The sequence below is a fragment of the Magnolia sinica genome, chromosome 10 (genome assembly GCF_029962835.1).
Source record: "Magnolia sinica isolate HGM2019 chromosome 10, MsV1, whole genome shotgun sequence".
In the NCBI taxonomy this organism is placed as follows: Eukaryota; Viridiplantae; Streptophyta; class Magnoliopsida; order Magnoliales; family Magnoliaceae; genus Magnolia; species Magnolia sinica.
Genome location: NC_080582.1, coordinates 31984947 through 32011601, shown reverse-complemented (window position 1 = coordinate 32011601; position 26655 = coordinate 31984947). Strand labels below are relative to the sequence as shown.

At 39.1% G+C, this 26655-nt stretch overlaps 1 pseudogene; it reads right to left on the bottom strand.

Moving 5' to 3' along the window:
- Positions 1 to 6234: 6234 nt before the first annotated feature.
- Positions 6235 to 26655, bottom strand: part of LOC131258265 (zinc transporter 2-like) — a 66565-nt pseudogene continuing 46144 nt past the window's right edge.

Here is a 26655-nt window from a genome sequence, read left to right as displayed (position 1 = left end):
AAAATAAAATTTAAATATCAAACTCACTAGAATCTTTTTTCAAGTATAGGACAATGTCTTCCCTAAATTTCAAGATATGGTTAAATTATTTCTAATTTTCTAACAAATTTCAACATTATAGAGTGAAAATCTAGACCAATTTAGTATCCCTGATCAAATCAGATAAAATTATCGTTCAAAATAATTCCTGAATATTTTTTTTTTGAGTCATATAAATACCCCTAGACAACTTCATAAAATTTTATGATGATTCGAATTGTAAAGAAATTATAAACATTTAAGCACTAGGCTGTAAACAATAGAAACGACTGTTGGACAACAGGATTTTTCACCCTTAGCAGCGATAAAAAAAAAAAAAAAAAAAACCCTTAGTAAAAGTAATAATTTTAATCTGAATTTTTTTATATCATATAGTTAATGACATATTCTCTAAATTTAAGTCATTCTGACTTTTGATTCGAATGTTAAAATTCTGTAAATAACAATGTGTCTGTGAGTCCAAATTTAAAATATTCCGTTTGTTATTTTGAGAGATGCAAGACATAGGATCATTGATTGTTATGATATCAGAAACTTAGACATCCAACCTAGGACCCCATAATATTAAAAAAAAATTGCCCCTCATATTTTGTTAAATAATGAAAATCACCTGATTTGATAAACTTATAACTAATTAAGTACGAGTCCAATTAAGGTGATTCAAAGGCTATATTGTAGATTAATAAATCGAGTTCAAAAGAAAATAATTAAGAAATTAAAAATTAAAAATTTATTTTTTTTAAACCAAATTTAATTTTTAACTAAAAAATGTTTATTTCTAGACAGCCCTCATTGTCTGAATTTTTAAATCTTTTATAAACCTTAGTTTTTGACAAAATTTTACATATTTATAAATTCACTACTATGAAAACTAAAAGACCAATCCAATGTCTAAAACCATTCATAACATAAGCGTGACCAACGCCATTAAAATAGAAAAATTTTGAGATATTAGTTTCTAAATCTCGAGGACGAGATTTTATTTTAAGGGGGGTAGAATGTAACAACCCTAAATTTTTGTACATTATAAAAAAATTAAATTAAATATTTAAAGATTTTATTTTTAAATAAAAAATAAAATCAAGTCAATAGTTAAGTTGGTAGCGATATTCTTAATTGAGAGAGAGGTTTAGGGATTGATTCTTGAAGTAGTAATAATAATTTTTTTTTTATCAAATATCATTATAAAAAAAAATTCAAATTCAGGATAAGGGAGGATGTGCTCATCCTATCTTATGAGAATTTTCTTTAAAAAGGGATACGAAAAGTTTCTGTATATTATAAAAAGGAGATAAAAAGCCCTAAAGTAAAAGGAAAAGAAAATTCTAAGAAGGCTCGATTAGGTAAGTTCTAATTGTTAGATCTTTTTAACTTTTTATTATGTTGTTAATTTCTTATTGATCTATATAATGGATGGTGTGGATCATCCACACCATCATCGTATAGGTGTGAGGAGTCAATTTTAATAAAGTAATGTTTTTTATGATTTCAGATCTAGTTAGTAATATTTTAGGAATATATTGAATGGATGGAATCTGATTGTGCTAAGATAGATCTGTACGGATCATATGATCCCTAAGACCAAAATATACAAGGGTCATAATTTTTAGATCAATCTAACAATTAGATAGGCCACATTAGTCAGATCTAAAAGTGTTTAATAAAGGAATCTTAGATTTTTGCGCAAGTGTTGGTATCACTTGGCGTAGAAGGTCGAGATGGGCCATCGGTGTATGTGTAGTTAGATCCACACCATCCATCTAATGTGTAGAGGCAAAACATGATAATACCTCAAGAATCTGGATGATCCAATCACCCAGTGGGCTACCCCGATTAATTATTTGACATTCAATTTCAGGATCTTTAAAAGAAAATCTGAATCTTGATAATTAAAATTACATAAACATATAATTTTAATTATTTGATTATTTTAGATTTGGTCTCTTAGGATGTTAATTGAAAGTGGGCTCCACCATGTAATACAAATAAATGCATAATAATATCGTTGATATAATTGATAGAACCCCGAAATTTAAATCAACCTAATTACATTGCAGAGCCAATACTACCAAACTCAGGTGAGTGACCCAATTTGTCTCATAATTCATTAAAATTAAAATAAATCATTGTGATTGTTTGATTGATTTACTGGTTCGAATATTTTGATATGATAATTGTACAATAAATTTATATGTGAATATTTTAATCGAGACAACTATGCCGAATATGGAAAATATGTATTTACATATCATCCCTCATTTATTGCATTGCATAATACATGGTCGATTCTAGGAGCCCTCCCTGGAAGAAATGTCGATCCTGGTAGAGCGTTATCAGATGCGGGCTATGCCCAAGCCTACCGAAAGGTGGAAGCTTACCCAACGGGTGGATACAGGTTGATGACTTCCAACCCATGTTCATACCCCATTTTACATTCATATCTTTGTACATGTATTTATGTATTATTTTAATTACTATGATTATGAACCATGCTAGGTTATATCACTAAGCCTGGCCAGCTTATATTTTTATTGATGGAAAAATCGTACAGATGTGAATGAGGGTGGGCCGGTGTCTCAAGAATAAGAATGTAGTCAAGCCGGAAAGGACTTAAGGGACACGTGACCCTACTTGACAAAGGAAGAAGTTGCTGCATTAGACTAATCATAATATTTTTACTTTAATTATATTTGATTTTCTTAGATTGTAAATTAATTCTTTCAAGTTGTTGGACATGTTTATTTCATTTCATAAGATCTCAATTGAGATGGTTCTTAGTTATGTTTATGATTAATTATTGGAATAAATAATTGTTTCTTATTTTTGAGATGTTGTTGAGTATGAATGGAATATAAATCTACAGTAGAGTTAGTACGTATATGAAGAATTGTATAATTGAATGAAATTAGTACACTTAGTGTACGTGTCATGGGCCGAAACTCGAGTCTGAGGGTGCACACTCTAGACTCGAATTTCGGGGTGTGACACAAAACATGAGAGAATCAAGGTTGATGATATGCCATCCTCACTGAGTATGCAATGGCATGATCACATAAACATGGCAGGTCCAAAAACTGCATATGCCACTATGGCATATGCGGTCCAAGGGCCCAAAAAAATGAAACATGCAATCGCGTCTGACAACACTTGTATTGTATAAATGTTATAACTAATAAATGTTGGGATACATAGGCATAATTGCAGCATTTTTTTCTTAAAACAATCACCCAAAAAGTGGTCATTAAAAACTTACTGCCACCAAACCAAAAGTGGGAATTGTTGGTCAAATGCAGGTGTATTAAGGAGATGGAATGTATATACATTGCACTTTTTTATGGTATTACTATCAAAATCTTAAATCTAAACAGCCACATCAGTATTTTGGTGATGATTAGACATTAACGTAATTTTAAAATGCCATTATTACAATGTTATTACTGATAAATCAAACATGGGAATTTGTAGTCGTCACAAATGCTGATGGAGAGCATTTAGTAGCTTGGATGGCCTTTGGTTTTCTTTTATCACCACAAGAAACAATCTTGACGAACCCATATACAGTTTGGCTAGAAATAGAAGGCCAACGATTCGATGGCTATGATGATTATTTGATTAAACATGATCTTTGCATGGCCCAAATTTGCTCAACTCATACCGAACCTGATTTGAATCAGGTTGGTGTTTTCCAAACCCGAACCCTGACCCAAGGACCTTGAAAACCCAACTAAACCCAACCCAAACTCGGTATGAATCGAGTACACACGTTGCCATGATGACTTCGATTCTACTTGAAAAGACCATGAAAATCTAATGTCACGCCTACTCTAGTGAAAAGCTCCTATTGTAGCACATCTGCAACTCCTCTCTTCCCTTGATCCGGTGATCCCTGAGAGTCCCCACCTGGGCTCAATCCAAGTCGCTCAAGTCTTTTACCCATGGGCTTAATCGTTCATTGTCAACCGTTACCTGTTTAGGTGAGCCACAAATTCGAGCATGGAAGTGGGAAGTCTCTCTCTCTCTCTCTCTCTCTCTCAAAATGTAGACAAGTATAAATATATAGGAAGTAGGAGTGGGAGTGAAGAGTCCTATGGAAGGATTAGAAGGTGGAGCAGCGCCTAAGATAATCCAGACCGTTGGAAGATCTTAACCTTCCAAAATGGGGCCCACACTTCACTAATCCAGACCGTTGGAAGATCTTAACCTTCAATCTTTTGACTTTTTACAATTGATCACCCGCCATTGCTCTCTTCTTTGCCGATTGCAGGCCACGAGTTTGAAAGGTTATGATGGTCCCATTAAAGAGATTTTTTTTTTTTTTAGCATGGTCCACCTATGATGGGACACTAACTGATCAGCAGTCCGGAATGGATTCCCAGACCAATGGTCTCACTTGTCAGAATTGAGAAACCATGTGTACTGATTATTCCGGTTGTGTTGTTAGTTAATATCCAACCATTTTTTTTTTCTTCTGCCAATCATGTCCCATTTGTAGAATATCCTATACGTAGAAATGGTGAGCCATAACATGGTAACTACCCAATAGGAAAATCAGGCCCATCTACTCCTTGAATGGGCCACGACCGTATGTATATTCGGCTGTCTATTCCTGATTTTCATACCAGGCGATCAACATGGTATGGCCCACCTTTTGTAACGACAGGACATTCTTCATATGTGACACTGGTGCAGAAAAAAGGCTGTATCATTACACCTTTTCACCTTCTAAATCCCCTCTTTCCTTGCGGTCGGTAGAGATTGAGGGGAACAAAACAATCATGCAGAATCGATTTTTTTGTGGGGCCCACCGGGTGTGGGTGACAGGCTGATCCAATCATCAGTTGAGCATGCCCCCTAAAAATTAGGCAGATCCAATAACAATCAGGTGGGCCAGTACTACTGAACAATGGAAAACACCACCCAATGCTCTCCTAAATCAGTGTGGGGCCCACTGGTGAACATCACATCCAACCGTCCACTATGGATTGCACTTGATCTTACCTACTGCTACGTGCATAACGGTCTAGGGGCTCTGAACCGATTGGCTACCAACCGAAACCGTTATCCCAACCATCTGAAGAATACTAATAAATAAATAAATATCCTTCCACAGTTGGAGATGTTGCTGATTTCCATCTCATACGGTATTTATTACAGGCTTTATTGGACCGACTGATTTTTGGCTTGTCCCATTCATTATTGGACCGACTGAAATAAATGGTCCAGATCCCATCACAGCCATCCATTTCTCCATGGGCACTTGACCTGTTGACCAGCTTCAACAGTCAGCGAGCACTGCCTACGCCTTGAAAGTAAGAATCCAGTAGAAATATTTCTTACAACTCCCATCTAAAAAGCAAAGTTATTGTAATCAAATCTGATAGCGCATCCAAACAGCCGCTTAAAATACTCACATTACATACGTTGTATTCCAAATTTTATCATCATAAATTTGAACCACAAATAACACTGTTTTCCGAGCATAGCAACGCAAAATTAAAAAAATAAAAAATTTAAAAAAAAAAAGAAAAGAAAAAGAAAATCTCCTTGGGATCATTATACAACACTGGAAAACATCTGTGGTTTTGTTGTACAAGTGGGGCTCATGGTTCGGCAATACCAACCATTTCAGCGATGTCCATGGGCCATGATATTTAAGCCCTTCAATTGGTGGGCAGCACAATCCATATTCAGCCATAAAAGGTTCTACCATTCTGAGTGCAAAGGCCAAGTACGATAGGGCCCACATCACTGAAAAAAAAGAGAAGAGAGGAGGCCGTTTGGTGGAAGGCTTTTGGGGCAAGTTTGGTTGCCACTTTTAAAAAATGAGTTCATCTCATTTTAGCTAACATCAATTACATATTAGAGATCATAGTGTATGTAAACTATTGGTTATATTTTTTTATACCTACCAAAAAACATCTCTAATACATAATTAGAGACTAAATAAAATTCTCTAAAATTCGGTTGGTCGACTTTAAACTTGATCAAGTTGACTAGAGCGTCAAATCGAGTCAAGTGATGTTTTCAGGTTTCGAAACGATGCTTTACAAGCAATCATGATTTCTAATACATAATTATTATGAACTAAAATGAGATGATCTCATTTTTAGGTGTCTACCAAACAGGCCCTTAGCTTCCTTCTTCTTCTTTTGACTATGCTTTGGTTTGTTCATGACAAAAATTATATTACATCTATGAACTCATTAGCAATTCGGATACATATAAACACAATTTCATCAACACAGATTGCCCCCAATGGTGTGAGTGAACAAACGGCCAAGATCAGTGAATGGCCATGCTACATGACATTTAAAAACTTTGGGGGCATTGCTAATAATGTCCCCATTAAGGCGGGGACATTAGCATTTTCCACATGTATAATTAAAACAACATCTGTAATATATTAAGAACCATTTCTCTGAAATTTCTGACTTGCATCATGTATATAACTAGAAAGTGCACTGAATTTTCTTTACAGGAAAGAGATTTATGGAACCTGATTAGATGGGCTCCACACTTTGAGATTCTGAACATTCCCTTTCTGCAAACGAGAAGTCATCTCAAGGGAATTCCAGGGTTTCAGGGGTCCATCTCAGCCCAAGGGTCATGTGTCCCAAATCATTACAACAGCAATGACCCCAATACCCAATGTCACGGCCAAGAACTTGTAAAACGGGGCGTCGACGACAACAGGTCTCTGCGGTGTGAATCCTTTGGAGAGTAGATGGTTTATCGAGACGTATACAAAAACCCCAATAGCAATACCCATCGAGATGGTATAAGAACTCCATGTGGTGGGCCTTAGTGATCAACGGTCTAGATTGATCAGACGGTTGGACAATCTGATCATGTAAACCAGTGGACCCCACTTCTATGTGATTTACGCAGATACTCTTTGAGTGTTATAGCCTTTCGCAGGGCTGCCCGGGGCTGTTTGAATTGAACTAGGACACAGCAATGTGGAGCAGTGGGAGAGAGAGAGTTATGATGGGATTCAAACTCTCATCTCTCAGCTTCTATGTAAGAGAAGAGCTGGGTCCCCAATCCAACACAAGGACAGAACCCTATGTCCCATCTATCATTCTGTATACTGGTGTGAAGGAGAGGAAGACTACAGCATTGACATTCTGGTATTCTAATGTGGCATCTATGGCGTCTCAGTTAGGTAAGCCATCCGAACCCTAGATCTCCATGTCCTATGCACAGCAGATCTTTGGGATTTCCGCATCCAGATAATCTTACAGTTGGTATCAAAGCCACTGAGTAAAGGCATGGATGATCAGATTCAGATTCATCCATTAGATATTCAAATTCATAATCAGATTTTCGAATTCCCAAATCAGGCAAATTGGGATTTCGAATTTTGAATAAAATTAGGGATTTTCGAATCCCTGAATTCAGAAATCGGGTAATTAGGGATTTCGAATCCCAAATCCCATATTGGGGATTTCAGTCCTATTACCCCAAATCCAGTTAAAATTAGGGATTTTGGATTCGAACCCCTAAATACAGACATCCATTTAGGGATTTCAAATTCCCCAAATCCAGTATTATTGGGGATTTCGAATCCCAAATTCAGATTGGGAATTTCATGTTCTGATTCCTAAATTCAGATTGGGGATTTCCGATTCGAATCCCATATCAGATGTTGGGGATTTCTAAACCCATATTCGGCATCCATCAGGGATTTCACGACTCCAAATCTGATGATAGGGCTTTCGATCCCTAATTTCATCATTAGGGAATGAGATTCCCATATTGGAATTAGGTATTTCGTACCCTTACCTCCATCAACGGTGTTGACAACCATGGATGCATTGATCATCTTCGACAGCGTCTATAGACAGTCGCGAAACCGCACTTCTCCTCTGCTGCAGCCATGGATTCCGGCCATCATTTAACACCTCTCTAGTTGATGTCGATTTCCATGGATGTCCAGAGTGCTGGAGTTGCGCAGGAAGTCGCATTGGCGATCTTCTTTCTTGGTAGAGGCGGCTCCTGTCGTAGAAGGGGAGGCTGCACATGAGTATAGGGCGTTTTGCCCCTTGGAGTCAAGAAACGGGTTTTTTTTTTTTTTTTTTCCCTTGCCTTTTATTCCACTGAGTAAACGGGCCTGGCTACAGTTGATTCGGATCCGCTTGTGGACCCACAAACGGGATCCACTTGTATCCAAATCCTGTTGGACTTGACATTGTTTTGAGCCCATTATTCACATCCTGCGTGATTCGACCACAAGTGGGCCTCATCAGTTGGCAATACGTAAGAATATTGTTTGGGACCTGTCTTTTGGACCATCTAGTTATCAATCAACTGATCTTGTTTGTAGGCCTGATTACCACATTATTTCATATCTTAATTGGGTCTAACTTGAGAACTATTTCCATAATCTGGTCCAAATATTCAGTTCATAGTGAGCTCATAATCTGGTTTATTATATTGATAGACAATATAAAATACGAACCTTCAATCACGGGGATATGACCATCTAAATTATTCCATGAGCAACTGTTTATCATGTGAATGTTGTAGACCGATATTATAATGTGCATTCATATAAAGTTTTGACTTGACTCAGTTATAAAGTTCTAATAATGGATCCTCTGATCCTCCATCTGGAAACCATGAGAATCAATCTGGAAATGGATTAAAACGCAAACGGGTTAAAGGCAAACCGTACTTCTTTTGCAATAAGATGGGTCATCTAAAGAAAGACTGCGAAGGGTTTAAGAATTGGCTCATAAAGAAAGGTAATCATTCTGTTCTTATCTGTTTTGAAACTAATCTTACCGGTGTATCGGTGGATTCCTGGTGGATAGATTCAGGAACTACTATTCACACATGCAATTCTATACAGGAATTACTACAGGCCAGGCCACCGACTGATGCAGATCGCTCAGTATACGTAGGCAATGGCTTAAGGTAGACGTGGAGGCAATAGGATTCTATAGGCTTAAGTTAAAGTTTGGTTATTTTTTGAATTTATTAGATATATTTTGTGTGTCGTTTATAAGATGCAATTTAGTTTCAATTTTCTATTTGGATAAATTGGGATATTCATTTCAATTTGAAAATAAGAGCTTTAGTATTTACTTTAATTCGATTAAAGTTTGGACCGGCTCTATGGCAAACAACTTATACCAGTTAGACTTGGTTTCCTCTCATATCTATAATATTAATACCTTGCATGGAAATAAAGTAAGATCCAAGCGAAGGCTAGACTATGAGAATTCCTCCATGTTGTGGCACAGGCGACTATACCATATATCTCATGAGAGATTAGACAGGCTTGTGCGAAAAGAAATTCTGCACATTCTAGACTTCTCTGACTATAAAGTATGTATTAATTGCATAAAAGGAAAATAGACTAGAACTAGAAAGGAAGGTGCAACTAGGAGTGTAGGTCTATTAGCGGTGAGACATACAAACATTTGTGGACCATTCCCTACGGCTTCATGGAGTAGACAAAAATATTTTATTACCTTTATAGATGACTACTCTCGTTTCGGGTACCTATACCTTATCAAAAAAAAATCAGATGCCCTGGATGCTTTTAAAATCTATAAAGTCGAAGTTGAAAATCAACTCGATAAAATGATTAAAGTTGTTAGATCTGACCATGGTGGTGAATACTATGGCAGATATGACGAATCAGGACGCAATCCAGGGCCATTCGCTAGATACCTGCAGGATTGTGGCATCGTCACCCAGTACACTATGCCTGGTACTCCAGAGAATAATGATGTGGCTGAGAGGCGTAATTGCACCCTTATGGATATGGTGCGAAGCATGATTAGTAATTCGATATTGCCAAAATCACTGTGGGGTGATGTGATCAAAACTGTAGTTCATATACTTAACAGGGTCCCCAGCAAAGCAGTAAGCAAAACTCCTTTTGAGTTGTGGAATGGAAGAAAACCAAGTCTCTGATATCTACATGTTTAGGGTTGTCCTGCTGAGACCAAAATTTATAACCCGCATAAAAAGAAGCTTGATCCTAGAGCCGTAAGTTGTTTCTTCATAGATATCTAGAAAGATCAAAGGACTATCATTCTACTGTCCTTCCCACTTTATCAGGATTGTTGAGACTGGGAATGCTAGATTCATTGAGGACACTGAAAACAATGGGAGCACGAACATTAGAAATTTTGTATTTGAGGAACAAAGGACTATGACTCCAGTCATAATCACTTTAGATCACGTGGATATCAATGATGTAGTTGATCTTTCAGTCACTGCAGAACACCACGTAAAACCTCATGTACAAACCACCGATGAGGAAAATCAAGATCACACCCAACAAGCTGAATCATTGGGAAGATCTAAAAGAGAGAGAATGCCTCCAAATCGAGAGGATTATATCGTATACTTATAGGAGCACAACTTTGACATAGGGGTGAAAAAAGATCCTGAATCATTTACGTAAGTCAAACAAAGTGCTGATCCTTCTCATTAGTTTGATGCCATGAAAGATGGGTTGAAATCCATGCAAGACAATAAGGTATGAGATCTTGTAGAATTACTCACTGGAATAAGGCCGATTAGTTGTAAATGGATATTTAAAACCAAGAGGGACTTTGAGTGTAATGTCGAAAGATATAAAGCCAGACTTGTTGCTAAAGGTTTTAACTAACGTGAGGGCATTGACTTTAAAGAGACTTTCTCATCGGTATCTAAGAAAGACTCATTCAGGATCATAATAGCTCTTGTAGCTCAAATGGACTTAGAATTATATCAGATAGATGTAAAGACTGCATTTCTCAATGGGGATCTGAATGAGAATGTATACATGTTACAACCCGAAGGTTTTGTAGACAATGGCTCAGAATGTTTAGTTTGTAAACTAAAGAAATTCATCTATGGATTGAAACAGGCATCGCGTCAGTGGTACCTAAAGTTTCATGAAGTAATTTCCTCGTATGGTTTTGTAGAAAACACTACGGATGAATGTATCTACATTAAGATTAGTGGGAGTAAGTTCATTATGATGATTTTATATGTTGATTATCACGCCCCAAACCTAAAAATCGGGCTCACAGAATTCCTGATTGCCGAATTCGGCGCCGACAGCCTCCGTAGTACCCCATTCTCGGCTTTCGGCACCCATATGCTGGATTCTAATCCTGGGATCCTACAAGGAGGATTTTCAGTATGAATTTTTATTCTTTTTTTTAACGGTTAATCTGTTTAGGCAATTACACATTTTGTACATGGTATCAACGCATCTCGAAGAGACGAACCTGTTTGATATATCACACATGATAAGGTGCACCAGCTCAACATTAATGAAGGAAATAATGGCAACTCAACAGTTCTTGCATGCATCCTGAAAAATTGTAAGTCATCTATATGAGCAAACCATAGCTCGTGAGTCTACTGCGTGCCGGGAGTAAAACATGGCTTATCAGGGCGCTCCCATAAAGACATCCAAAACAACCATAGACACATTATCAATCGAGCATGTTATCATATGTGAGCAGGTTGTTAATTAAGCATGTCATACAACTACACAGGTTATTATGAACATGACATCAATAATAGGCATGTCACTCAACAAGCGACCATGAATCATTAAAATAGCCAATCATTATGAACAAGATGATCAAATTCCATTTTCTACTATATGGCATACGATGGAAGGCAATGGAAGAGCTGACATGTGGAGTCATAGTAAGCCAAATGTCATATGCTGAGGGTAATGTCATATACCGAGGGTGTAATGCAACATGCAATGCAAGGGAATGACAAAGCTGGAGTGTGTAGTCGGGATGATAGTACGTGGTATCGCAAGCCATGGGGTTCATCACAAGGGACTTTTGTAAGGCCCGTATCATAGTCCGTACTGTTCCGTAGACTTTCGCAATCCTCCCCGTCGAATTTCGACAACCCGCGACTTGTAACTGACATTTGCGCGTGAACCTAAGTCGCGTCCCGTAGATCAAAATCAGCTCGACTCGAAACTTGTATCCTACCGACAGCGCCGTCGCCGCAGTTCCAACACTGTGACTCGTGCACTGATCTGATACCCAGGCCAGAAGATGTGGGCTCGTGTTCATTTTGAGGAAAATGCCGCACGTGCGAATTCTGAGAGAATCTCTACAACCCGTCTCATCAATCAATCAAGTATACATCAATCACAAGTCAAGTACACCCATACCCTATACCACCTCACCCCTCACAAGTCAACTCTCTCTCTCTCTCTCTCTCTCTCTCTCTCTCTCTCTCTCTCCACCCATCCCTCTTTCACCCAAAATACAACCAAGCCCATACCCTAACCATCCCTTTCTTACAACATCCATTCCACCATCCCATCATTTCTCTCTCCCTCATTTCTCAAACAATTTCCTAAGCAACCAAGAGATCCAACGTCCAAGCCTCCCAAGCCAAACCCAAGTGTGGCCCACTTTCCTACCCCGATCTCCCATCTTAGCCGTCCGATCTTCATCATCTTCCATCAAGATCGAAGTTAAGGAGCCTAGGAGTTCAAGGAGCTAAAGAAGAAGGCCGATAGGAGGGTGATCCATCGTTGATTCCCATTTAAGGACCCCTTATGTTGGGACCCATTTTGATGTATGTGTGTATCAAAGAGGGGCCCAAGTGGCGGGGTCCCTCTGCTACTCTCTCTCTCTCTCTCTCTCTCTCTCTCTCTCCCTCTCTCTCTCTCTCTTTTCTTTTAGGTGGTGATAATGATGTGAGTGGCCCACTTGTGGCGTATGTATTATATCCATACCGTCCACTTTAGGATGTATGGACCCCACCGTGATAAATGGATTAGATCCACACCGTCCATCAGTGGGCCACGTGTATATGGGACCACCTCGGTGTATGTGGCTGGTGGGCCATGTGTATGTGGACCCCACGTTGATGAATGTATTACATCCATACATGGGACGTGCTGGACTGTGTAAAGAGAAAGCACTGCAGTCATTTTACACAAAAAAAAGAAAAAGAATATATATCATATGTATACTATATATATATATATATTAATATATGTGATATATATTATATATATGTGATGGTGGGCCCCATGTGGGAACCCACCTTTGCATCCTTTGATTAAGGGCCATCCATTGCTGGATGGCCAGTAGCGCTGGCTACTGTATTGGTTGTGGTAAAATAATAATAAAAATAAATAAATAAATAATATATATATATATATATATATATATATATATATATATAATAATAAAAATAAATAAATAAATAATATATATATATATATATATATATATATATATATATATATCTTGGTGAGCCACACCCACGTGGGACCCACCAGATGCATGTGTATGTGTGTGTGTGAGTGTGTGTGTAATATTTCATGGTGGACCACACCACGTGGCCCCACTCTGATGGATATGTTGAATATCCACCGTTCATCTTGGTGATCCACTGTGATATGTGTTTCACCATCCATTCATCCCATCTAGACGAGGTGTGAGGATCCCACCGTGATGCATGTTTTGTATTCCATGCCGTCCATCTGTTTGATGGTGGGCCAGTTGCTACTGCACGTGCAACAACAGCACTCTGATGTATGTGAGAACCCACCCCCCACCCCCCAAGCCATCCATGCTGTGTGGATCCACACCATCCAGACCTTGGACGGTGGGACCCACCATGATGTATGTGCTGTATCTATACCGTCCAACCATTTTTGGGGATCGTTTTATGGCATGAGAAAAGAATGAGATAGATCTATAGTTCAAGCAGACCCCACCATTGAAAATAGTGTGGACAGTGACATCCACCCTTCAAAACTTCTTAAGGGCCACGGTAGTTCTAATCAAGCTGATGTTTTTGTTTTCACTTCATCTATCTCCATGTTAATTTATGAATAGGTCGGATCTCAAAAAAAAAAAAAACATAACGGTGGGTCCTATAAATGTTTTAATGGTGGGTGTGGGTGCTCTCACAGTTTTCTGTGGTGGGCCCTATAGGATTTTAACGGTAGAAATCATTATCTCCACTGTTATTTGTGGTATGGTCCAGATGATCCTCCAATGCGAACCATTTTTTTTAAAGGTTTAATGCACTAAACTGACCTCTAAAGATAGATGAATGGTGTATATAATGCGGCCCATTTGATGTATATTGGCCCATTGGTGCGGCCCATATAATGTGGCCCATTTAATGTATATTGGCCCATAGGTGCGGCCCAAATGATGCGGCCCACCTGATGTATATTGGCCCATTGGTGCGGCCCATATAATGCGACCCATTTAATGTATATTGGCCCATAGGTGCGGCCCATATGATGCGGCCCACCTGATGTATATTGGCCCATTGGTGCGGCCCATATAATGCGGCCCATTTAATGTATATTAGCCCATTGGTGCGGCCCATATGATGCGGCCCACTTGATATATATTGGCCCATTGGTGCCGCCCATATAATGCGACCCACTTGATGTATATTGGTTCATTGGTGCGGCCCAATATAATGTATATGAGGCCCATTGAGATGTATTTGGGGCCCATAGGTTAAGGCCCAATGTAATGTATATGAGGCCCATTGAGATGTATTTGGGGCCCATAGGTTAAGGCCCAATGTAATGTATATGAGGACCATGAGTGAGGCCTGATGAGACGTATGTAAAGCCTTTGTGTGGGGCCGAATGTGTTGTATATGAGGCCCATTGCGATGTGAGACTCCACCATGATGTATGTAATGATGTTTATGATGACCATGCCTTGGGAGCAATGATGGTTTGATGTCCACATTGTAAGAGCAATGATGGTTAAATGTCCACATTGCAACTCTCCCTAGGGCCTATTGTTAGGCCCATACTTGTTGTGTGTAGGCCATTTAAGCCCATCTTCGTTATGAATAGAGTTCATCACCATATAACATGCCTAGTATAGCTCCATGATTCACGCTCATATGCATCATATGTATGCTTGATATGGGGAGTGACTGATCATAGCATATGCCTTCGGGCAGATTGTTTATGGTTTCCCTAATAGGCGAAGTTGCCCCACATGAGAGCGCAGTACGCGTGGGATTGCTGCATGACTGGTAGTGTGATTCATGCACTTCGCATTTGTATGACATGATTACTGTACGCCCTACCGACATTAGGGCTGTGGCCTCCACAAACATATCATGGATGGAAGGATCAGACATTGAAAATACTATTATAAGCATCGGGATGCCATAGATATCCCTAGGTGAAAATTCATAAACCAGATGGTACTAGAGAATGACTCCAACATCGAGATCGAGTGGATACATGAGCGCACGAGGGCCAAATATCACGAGGCTATGTCTCCCTCTGTGTCGTGGTCAGTTAGAAGGGGGTGTGGCCTTATCCACCTGAGGGTAGGGGGCATTGCTAGGCTGAGTATGACCAGCTTGTAAATGAGTCTACTATCGATGTGCCGGATAAGTATTGACAGACTATTGGCTAGGCGGATAGTGAGGTTTCTTATGCTTACTTAGACTGCGCGCCTTAGAAAGGAGCAGTGTCATTTAGAGTGTACTAAACCCCGATGATTATCCAGAGTGAGAACTGTACTAATATTTGATACTTTAGTGATGATCTGCATTAATATGTGGATTCGGATTAGGATTGGTATGTTTGAGTTACATCTCGCATCGCATGACCTTGATATGGCTGATAACATTCATGTGTTGCATCACATAGCCTTGGTACAGCTAATTGCATTCATGTACTTATCAGCATGATTTCACATTACTTTGACATTACATTATGAGTATGCTCATATTACACACACACTTACACCACCTTCTAAGCTTTCTATAAGCTTATGCACGATGATGTGTGCAGGTGACGCTAGGACACCGCAGTAGCACTGAGATTGGGGCGTGCAGCAGACTTCTGGAGCTTCCAATTCTGTTATTGTATTTCCCTTTATGCGCATTGTATTGAAAGTTTTTTATCATAGTGGATTTGTGATGATGTTGTTGGTTGTTGTTTGTGGATTATGCTTACTGCGAATCAAATTCATGTTGAAAATCCTTCTTATAGGATCCCAGGATCGGAACCTGGTGTATGGGTGCCGAGAGCCGAGAATAGGGTACTACGGACGCTGTCAGTGTCGGATTCGACAATCAGGAATTTTGGGACTCAGGTTTCCAAGTTTGGGGCATGACTACTTCTATCAAAATTAGTCCCATACCAAAATTTGGATAGCCAGACTCAATGTGGTAAACTCCTGATCTTAGGTTGGTCACACGCCCCAACTGAAATCATGGCCAATGCAAAGGAACACATAATGATTTAGCTGCATACCAGCAGCCCGAGTGGATAGTGAATGAATGAATGAATGAGTAAAATGCTGAACATGCAAGTCCCACTCAGTAAGTCTACATATCAGTACAACTCATCTCTAGGATCATCACTGGGGTCTAGTACAATGCTGTTAGCCATACCAAGGCTATGCAGTGCAAGGCTTACATAGCCAATTTCATATGCAAGATGCAATCACAAGTCATGCCAGTCCTCATCTGAATCCTCGTATCAGTACAGTTCTTCTTTGGACAATCACTGAGGTTTAATACACAATACACCACATTGTCGCCCTACACTGGACGCACATCCATGTATGTGGAAGAAACCTCACTATCTGCCTAGCCAATAGCCAACCAATATCTATCCAACACGTCGATAGCGGACCCATTTATGAGCTGGTCATACTCAGCCTAACAATTGTCCCCTACCCTCGGGCGGGTAAGGCCGTACCCCCTTCCAACCGACCACGACACAATGGGAGATGTGACTTCCTAGTATTTGGCTCTCATGCGCTCATACATCTACTCAGTCTAGACATTGGAGATCCTCCATGGTACCATAAGGCTTTGGGGATTTTCACCCTGGGACATCCTTCGCGCCCTCCGTGCTTAACAGGAATTTCGATGTCCAATCCTACCATCCACGCTGTATCTGTGGAAGCTACAACCCTGATGTCGCTAGGGTGTACAGTAATCATAACACACAATGCAAGATGCATGAGTCATACAATTCAGTCATACATCAATCCAGCGCATACAGTGCGCTCATGCGGGACAACTCTGCCTATCAGGGAGTCTCATAAATAACCTGCCTAATGACACATGTAATGGTCAACCACATCTCATAACAAACATGCAGATGATGTATCACATACTCATAATCGGTATCGATAACCGGCCTATATACAAGGCGGGGTCCATAGATGGACAACCAATCTAAACCATAATATAAAGATCAGTTCTCGACTATGGATATACCAAATCCGATAGCACGGATCCCTCCGTTTACGGCGATGATGAACTCTCCTCATATCAAGGTTGGGCCTAGGTGACCTATTTATAATCCTAAGGATCCGGAACGGGCTTCCTTCACCATATTATTATATGGCCCACTAGATGCCCTGAGGGCCCAAATAAGTCTTAAATGGACTCCAAGGTTAAAACAATCCTACTAGTAACAAATGGTGGCGCAAATGTTGGGTTATCCCAATATGAATAGATGGATTATGCACATATCAATGGGGCCCAATGAAAAGGGTCAACCCACTTAGAGAAAGATGAGAATGGGCCTAACAAAGGCCTAAGGGAAGGTCACAATGTGGACATTTAACCACCACTGCCCATCAATGTGGACATTTAACCAACATTGCTCTCAAGGAGTGGCCCACATAGAGCCTAACATATAGTGGGGCCCATGGCCTCACACAAGGGCCTTATACACAACATAATGGGCCTCACACAAGGGCCTAATGAAATAGCCCATAGCCCTCAAATGGCTGAAAATAAAATGGACATCTCTCATGTTATCTCATACATAATTATGGCCTCACCACATGGGCATCTCGTATATCACAGTGGGCCTCATCATATGGGCCTCTCAAACATTACAATGGGCCGCACATATGGGCCACACATATGGGACACCCAAACATCATAATGGGATATGGGCCACACAAATATCATATATTTATCATCATTCATACATCAAGCAAAACATAGTTATCTTGTCCACAATATCATCACGACAATCAATACATGAATTATTATTACTTGGATATCAAGCATGGTGGTCAACTAGCACGTTTTGTCATCATGCATATAAATATATAATATCATAATCATTATCATGAGGATCATCTTCACTTTATGATTAGCATAAGAAATGTTATAAGTAACGCAAATAATTGATCATCCATCATCAATGCATATGCCATAATTCACCATCCATTAAATCATATCTATCATTTCAACCAACAACTCATAATCATCATTATCACGTTACCATACATGTATCATCATCTCACCCATCACTAGGTGCGTTTAACCTAGTATGACTCCCACACTAGACCTGAACTACATGTAAGGCATGGGGTCGTATAGGTCAGGTGTGACTCCCACTTGGTGAATCAATAAGCCAACCCAAGGGCATAAATGTCCAACCACAATGCTTTCAATGGTGTGGATCTAGTTCCACAACTAAGTGGGCGCCACACATTCCATCAACTAAAAATAATGCACAATCTTAAGCATAAAGGATAATATGCTAACATCTTTCATGTCATATATCATATTGGGCCCACTAGCCACTTACACAACAAACTAAGAAAAAGCCCAATAATATCTAAGAGTTATTTTTCAGAGTTTAGATGCTGCATAAAATGCTTTGGGAAGGTGGTGGACCATACTAACATGGCCCCACATAAATTTTACATTAAACAGATTTTTGCACAAATGTTGGTTTCTGGCCATCTTTAATTTAAATTTATGATCATGTGGGACCCACATATGGGGAAAGGAAGGGCCCATCTGGTAGCTTTGTGTATGGGCTCTAAGAGGTATAAGGCGGGCCTCATTGGTTGGGTCTGTACAATTTACAGTGCTGGCCCAAACATGGGTACTTGGAGAAACTGTGCAGGAAATGTAGTGCAGAATTGGATCTGGCCCAATTTTGAGTATGTCCCATGATCATAAGGGGCCACCTTTCAGTGTGCTATCTAGTGCCTTTGGTAGTACTATATATGTACTTTAAAAAGTATAAGCTGGGACCAACTGGTTGCGTACACATAATATTTGGTATAGGGCCAAACATAGGTACTTTAATTTTTTGCACAACCATGCCTGGCCACATTTTGGGATCCACTCCCTGATCATGTGAGGTCTGATTTAGCCCGAGTAAAATATTATTTATCTATTCATTGGTATAGGTTAAAGGTTCCAAGTGGTGACCTACTCATTTCTCCAATGTGTGGTCCACTACAGAGGCCCAAAGTTGGTACAAAACACAAATAAGCAGACAGTTTTCAGCAATGGGGTCTGTCACAACTTAGGGTCCAATTTCCAAACACTTAGGGATCATTCTTGATAAAAAGGTGAGACATACCAGCTTAATTATATAAGGACTAAACATCCTCAAAAGTGAAACCCTTAACTATAGAGTGTGGGGCCCACTACAAGGTGTCAAGGATGCCTACATGCAATACAGTTAGGTACTCGGAAAATTTTCAGCAAATAGAGTGTAAAGGGAATGAAATAGATCCAATGGCAAGTGGAGCCCACATACTAGCAAACCATAGATAAGAGATGCACAAAAATATACATGGGTTCCCAGGTTGGATGAACTAATAAAATGCACAAATCACAAGTGATCCCACACCCAAGTGGGTCAATAGAGGATAATTGTTATGTATAACATAGATCCAACATATTTGTCAAGTAACACATGAAATATATATTGATGAAATCTCTACGATCAGATTCTCTATTAGAAGTTCTGATCCAATGGATGATTTGGGAACAAGTCATTCAAGCCGTTTATAGGTTTCCAACCATACAGAGCCGTTTATCTGGACCACACATAGAAATTTAAGATTTGTCATTACAAAAGTATCTATCGGTCCAGAATTTTGTAAATTTATCATGAAAGAATCTGACCATAGGGACCATACATATGATTATTAAATTTCTCAAGTTAGGTGAGAGCAAATATCAAATACATCTGACTATTGGAATCACGGATATGGCCCAAACAAGCATGGTTATAATAAGCTCCCCTATACATGTTTTGTATAAGGCCAAGATTTTAGCCGTCCGAACTTCGATTGAGGCTAATTATATACCATTGGAAAGCTGGTTCGATTTTCTACGAATCCAACAGAACATATATTTTTAAGACATTTATTAAAAGAGTTAAAGAATGGGTCCATTTAGGCAAATCAGAATCCTACATGTGCTGTTGGACACCGACCAAGTAAACTTGATGTTACGGATGATTGGACCGTTGGATGGCTTCGAAATTTGGTCTAGAGTTAGTTCATATTGTGATTTATAATATCTTAAATTTCAACTCCGATCTTAGCATGGTTGATTTTATATGATTTTTAAAACTTACAGTCCAGAAACAAAAACAGGATTATGTAAGTGTTATAGTTTATAGCCCCTTTTTGTTGTCAAATTTGTGGTGCCAAAGACACTATTATAAAGCTTGCATATGTGAAGAACAAAGCTCTACTCAAGATCAACTTTGATTGACAAGCACTGTTCATAAGTTAAGATTCGAGAAAGAGAGATTCTTCGACTTTATTCAAGACAAGGATAATGCAAGATCTCAAGAAGCTTTCAAGTTTGAGCTACATCAAGACTTTAAGCTTCATTACTTTCAAAGGTCACTCGTCTCTAAGTTTCAATGTCCTTACTTCACTATTGAGGTATGACTGACCTTAGGTTGACCTTTAGAGTAGGCCATTTTGGATACATAATTCATATGTTTTATATAAGTGAGTTTAGTCTGTTCTAAGACTAGTCCTAGACTTTGTTCGACTAGTCCTAGCACTGCTTCGACTTGTCTAAGAATTTCCTTGATCAGTCGTAAGTTTGTTGCAAAATTCAGAAATTTTCTGTTAGGCTTCGACTAGTCTTAGGGATTATTTGACTAGTCGTATGAACAGTGTCGACTATTTCTTCGACCAGTCGTAGTCCTACGACTCAAAGTACAATGTTGAAATTCGGTTAGCTTCGACTAGTCGTGAGCAACCTACGACTAGTCGAAGGAGACCTACGACCGGTCGTAGACCACCTACGACCTGTCGTGAAACTGCGAGATCTTATCGTGCCTAAATTTTCAAATATCTGTTGGTTCTACGACCAGTCGTAGAGATCTTTAGACCGGTCGGAGATGTGATTTGCTCACTTATAAATAGAGCACGAATCTCAGAATAAACTATGAAAGTCAAGCTAATTTAATTTGGCCTTCTGAGAGATAAGTTTGTGCTCCATTTAAGTTAAGTGTGTATGTTTAATATTCTCTTTCGTTAGCTTTTAAAATTGATTTTGTTTCTTGTATTCCAATCTAATCTGAAAAGAGGAAGTTTCATTTTTCCTTTTTCTGAAATCAAAATCAATTAGAGCTAGCCCCACTTGGTTTAATTTAAAATCTATTAGAACCTAGAACCATTATAAAGTGAGTATTGGACATTGAACTTTGACATTCAAATCTCTACTCCGACTTGGTTCTTCTAGGCTGCCACAACGAAGGAGAAATTCAGGTATTTTATGTTTATGTAATTTACTTTTATTTAGTTTTCTTTTGGGATTTGCTAGAAAAATCTCATTGTATTGGTTATCTGAGGAGAGCAGGAAAGCTCAGAAGAGGGGTTTTTTTTAATTGTGTAAGCCCACAGAGAAAGACACAATTGTGACGGTGTTGGGTGAACTTGGAAAACCTATGTTTGATAGTGAACGCTAATATCCCCTGTGTGAGGATATTATGAGTGGAGTAGCTGTGTGGCCATTTATTAACAGTTGGTGTACACACAGGCGAACCATTATACTCCCTTGTGTTTTGTGGTTGTGTGGTTTATATTTCATATCTTTAATTCTTCATTTGTGGAATGTATATATGGATGTGAATGTTGTAATCATTTTATTTCAAGATCAGTGGGGAATGTTGTAATAGTTTAGATTTATATTTCTGCAATTTATCTCTTGCTATCTCTTTATTAGTTTGAGCTTCAATTTCTCTATTTGTTCTAGTAAGGTTGCCCTGCCATTTTTATGGTGCATGGCTGTCCTTAGAACAATCAATATTTTGAGATTGCATTTAGCATTGTGTATTGATTTATTTATTTGGCTATCTCTCTTTCTTTATTTTCGTTGTATTTATTTTAAATTTGGCATAGTCCTATTCACCTCCCCCTTAAGGACATATAGCTTGGCCATTTCAGATTACAAATGAAGGGTGTAGATATGATGTTCATCATGGTGGACCATACTAACATGGGCCACTTTTCTGACCACCATAGATATAAATACATGTACACAAGAACTCCACATCAGTGGGGCCCACACGTATTAAGAAAATAAAAAGGAGAAGAAAGAGGAGGATGAGGAAGATGGAAGGAAGGGTGTAGACTCACTTTAATGGATGGATGGTTGGATGACGATGTGTGGTTCACTCCCTCTTGATTAATGGTGGGCCACACCTTGGCCCCACTCTCTCTAACTCTCTCTTAAAATCTCATAATTTTTTCTAAGTATAGAAAAAAAATAAGTGCAAGAGAGCTCCTACTCTTATATAGGAATTGGGGGTTGAGGTGGCAAAATGATGTGGCAAGTTCATGAGATCTCATTGGTGCTAAAAGTGAGGGTGAAAGGTGGTGTATGGCATGGGTAGTGGATGAATGAGATGGATGGTGCTAAACATGCATTGGCCAAGGTGGAAGAAATCTAGACATGCATTGACTAATGGATGGATAAGGATTATGGGTTGTAGGTGATGCATGGTGGATGATGAAGTGGAGTGTTGCAATTGGTTGTTTGAAGTGATGTAGCACAAATCAAGACATGTATTGGATGCATGTATAGGATGAGGTGGACATGGGCCATGATGAGTTTCTAAGGCATGGGGAGAGAGCTAATGATGGGTTTTGGGATAAAATCTAATTTTTTCTTATAATGCTTGTCTTATATGTGCTAGGTTCTTATTTTGTCATGTAGCAATTGTCCTATTTGTTGGTAATTTTCATGTTCTAAAAGTGGGCTTTAGGCCCACATAGGATCAATTCCAATGGGCCTAGCATAATAACGGTTGCTTGTGTTACTAGATAGATAATTTGGGCCGTACATTCGATGGGTCATATCTCACTAACGGAACATCGGATTGATACACGGTTTTCACCATTGCGACTGCAACGACGACGCGACCTACATGATAGAGGTCTCAAGGTCATTCATAACAAATTGGTTTGGTGCGTTTTCTAGGTACACCAAGGTGCAGTGTTTGGTCTATCAACAGTGCGAGTTGGGACATGTGTGCACACGAGCGAATGTTGCAAAAGACCGGGATCTCACATTGATGACATTCTATTGGTTAACAGTGATATTAGGATGTTGAGCGACATTAAGAAATTCTTATCTCAAATATTTGAAATGAAAGATCTTAGTGAAGCTTCTTACATCATCGGCATTGAGATTCACCATGACAGATCTCTTGGACTGCTTAGCCTGTCAAAGAGGGCCTATATTACTAAGGTACTCGAAAGGTATGGCATGTAAAGTTATGCTTCCGTACAGTTGCACATTGTGAAGGGCGACAAATTTAGCCTATTTCAATGTCCAAAGAATGATCTGGAAAAGAATCGAATGAATGAATTTCCTTATGCATCAGTAGTAGGGAGCATCATGTATGCTCAAGTCTGTACGCGGCCGCATATAGCCTTTGTTGTTGGAATGTTGGGAAGATGCCTATCTAATCCAGGAATGCAACATCGGATAGCTGCAAAGAAAGTATTATGGTATCAATAGAGAACGAAGGACTTCGGACTCACGTACAGAAGATCTGATCAATTGGAATTGATTGGATACTCAGACGCAGATTTTGCTGGCTGGGTTGACACTAAGAAGTCCACCTCAGGATATATCTTCATGATGGTTGGAGGAGCTGTCTTGAAAAAGTGTGAAACACTCTACCATAGCCTCGTCCACCATGGAAGTTGAATTTATTGCCTACCACAAGGCATTTAATCAGGTACTATGGTTACGGAGTTTCTTCTCAGGTTTGTGGGTACTGAAGCATATCCCGAAACCATTGAGAATATTTTGCGATAATTCAGCTGTTATTTCATTCTCTAGCAACAACAAGCATTCATCGAGGTCAAGACATATCGACATCAAATATTTTGTTGTAAAGGAAAGAGTTCAGAATCATCAAGTGTTTGTAGAATTATCAGCACTAAGCAGATGATCGCAAATCTGCTCACTAAAGGGCTCCCGATCACGCCATTTCAGGAGCATGTGACATCCATGAGAGTCATTAATCCTACAAATATTTTCAGTTAGTGGAAGTTGAGCGTACTTTAATTTTCACAGACATTTAGAGATCTCATTTTATACAGTTTTGATGATTTTGATATAAATGTTTGTTTTTGCTTCTCTATATATGTGTAAATTTTGAGTAAGTAGAATTACAGTCATGTCTCATTGGAGACATATAAAAGCTTCATGACTTCTTAAGGATAAACACATATCATCACACTAAGTGTGTAATCCTTATACCACATTTCCTAGTTCCTGATCTATGTCATTAAGATTGAAAGTACTTGTGATCGCGCTTAGCCTCACTTCGCTTAAATTAAATGTTGTGATGACTACCACAGTTCAATATTGACAGTTTTGATAGACCAGATTGAATAACACTACACATATTGTCCAACAATTTTATTAGTTAACCATTTGAATGTTTTCTTAAATCAAAACTTATTTTTTCAAAATATATTTCTACATGATTAATCATTGACGTTACTCAACATGGCCCAAGTGGGAGAATGTAAGAACTCTATGTGGTGGGCATATTTGATCAACGGTCTACATTGATCAGACGGTTGGACAGTGTGATCATGTAAACCAGTGGAGCCCACTTCTATGTGATTTATGCAGATACTCTGCGTTAGGGGTTGAGTGCTATAGCCTTTCGCAGGGCTGTTTGAATTGAACTAGGACACAACAATGTGAAGCAGTGGGAGAGAGAGAGAGAGAGAGAGAGAGAGAGAGAGAGAGAGAGAGAGTTATGATGGCATTCAAACTCTCATCTCTCAGCTTCTATATAAGAGAAGAGCTGGGTCCCCGATCCAACACAACGACAAAACCCTAAGTCCTACCTATCATTCCGTATACTGGTGTGAAGGAGAGGAAGACTACAACATTGGCATTATGGTATTCTAATCTGGCATCTATGGCGTCTCAGTTAGGTAAGCCATCCGGATGTCCATGTCCTATGCACAACAGATCTCTGGGATTTCCGCATCCAGATAATCTTACAGACGGCGTATATCCAGTCAGCCATGCCCCCCTGTGTCGTGGCATCTATTATACAATGCCAATGACAATCCCAACGGGGCTGGAGATGGCAAAGGCGAAAGCATAGGCTGCACATGATAAGAGAGGGCGGCCAGGAATCATCCGCAGGAGAGCTATGCCCATTGCAATGGCAGCGAATATATCTTGTGTAAACAAACAGTCCATAGGGCTTTCCAAGCATCTCCTTTAGTCTCTGTAATCCGACAATGCATGAAAAGAAGAGAAGAAAAGGTTGTTCGCTACTGAGTATTGGTTCCACAACGAATGAAGGATTGCACGCTGTCTATAGCTGGTTTTTAGCATGTATTGAGGACAAATCATAGCATTTTAAGATGCTGTAGGAACCACACACTGTGTCGCCTACTAAGGAATAAAAGATCTAACTATTCAAGAGTTGGGTCCTGGGAATGGATTAGATAGCGGTTTTGGAGTAGAGTCGCTTGGAGACCGAAAGCCGCTACTTCACCCCATATCAGTCAGCTTCAGTCCCATTTCCGGCTGGTGACTTGTATCATTTCAGAACGGAACTGATACGATTCGGACAAAGCTGACTCATACTGGACAATTTTTAAATATGGTCCTGGGTTTTGCATGAAAAAATATCGATGAGTGGCCATTGTGACAAATATAGCCGAGATTCTAAAAATCTCGTGATTTTATCAATCAGATGATATTTTCACGAGACTTTCAGAATATCAGCATTTTAATTTTTTAATTTTTTTAATTTTTTTAATTTTTGCAAATTTATTGTGAGATTTTCATTATAATCTCATACAGTTGGATTTTTACCACCCATTTCCTCATATGAGGGTGGTCCAACCAGCAAGTGGACTGTACTGACCTATGGGTCACAGTTTTTTTTTTTTTTTTTTTTTTTTTATTTTTAAACACGCACACACGCACGCCATGGGATTTCACCACCTATGGGTCACAGTTGGCACCACTTAATGATTGGCTCAGACTTTGAACTCATGTGCTTATGCTGTGATTCACATCATCAACCTCTTATTGCATATCATAGTTATAAAACTCAGTGACCCGACTCAAAATTCAGCCGAGTTTACTTGACCTGATGAGATTTCGAGCCAACAACTTGAACTGAGTCACGCTGGAAAATGTGTCTTTACAAGAAGTAAGAGGTCAGAATTGAACACGTAACCTCTCTGCGATTATCTACCATATCAAACCAGCTTTTGCAAGTGCTGGCCGTTTGAAGTTTCTTCAGTTTGTTTATTATTTATCCTCACACAACAGTGTAATAATATTTACAAAATAATTAAATTAATTATTAGG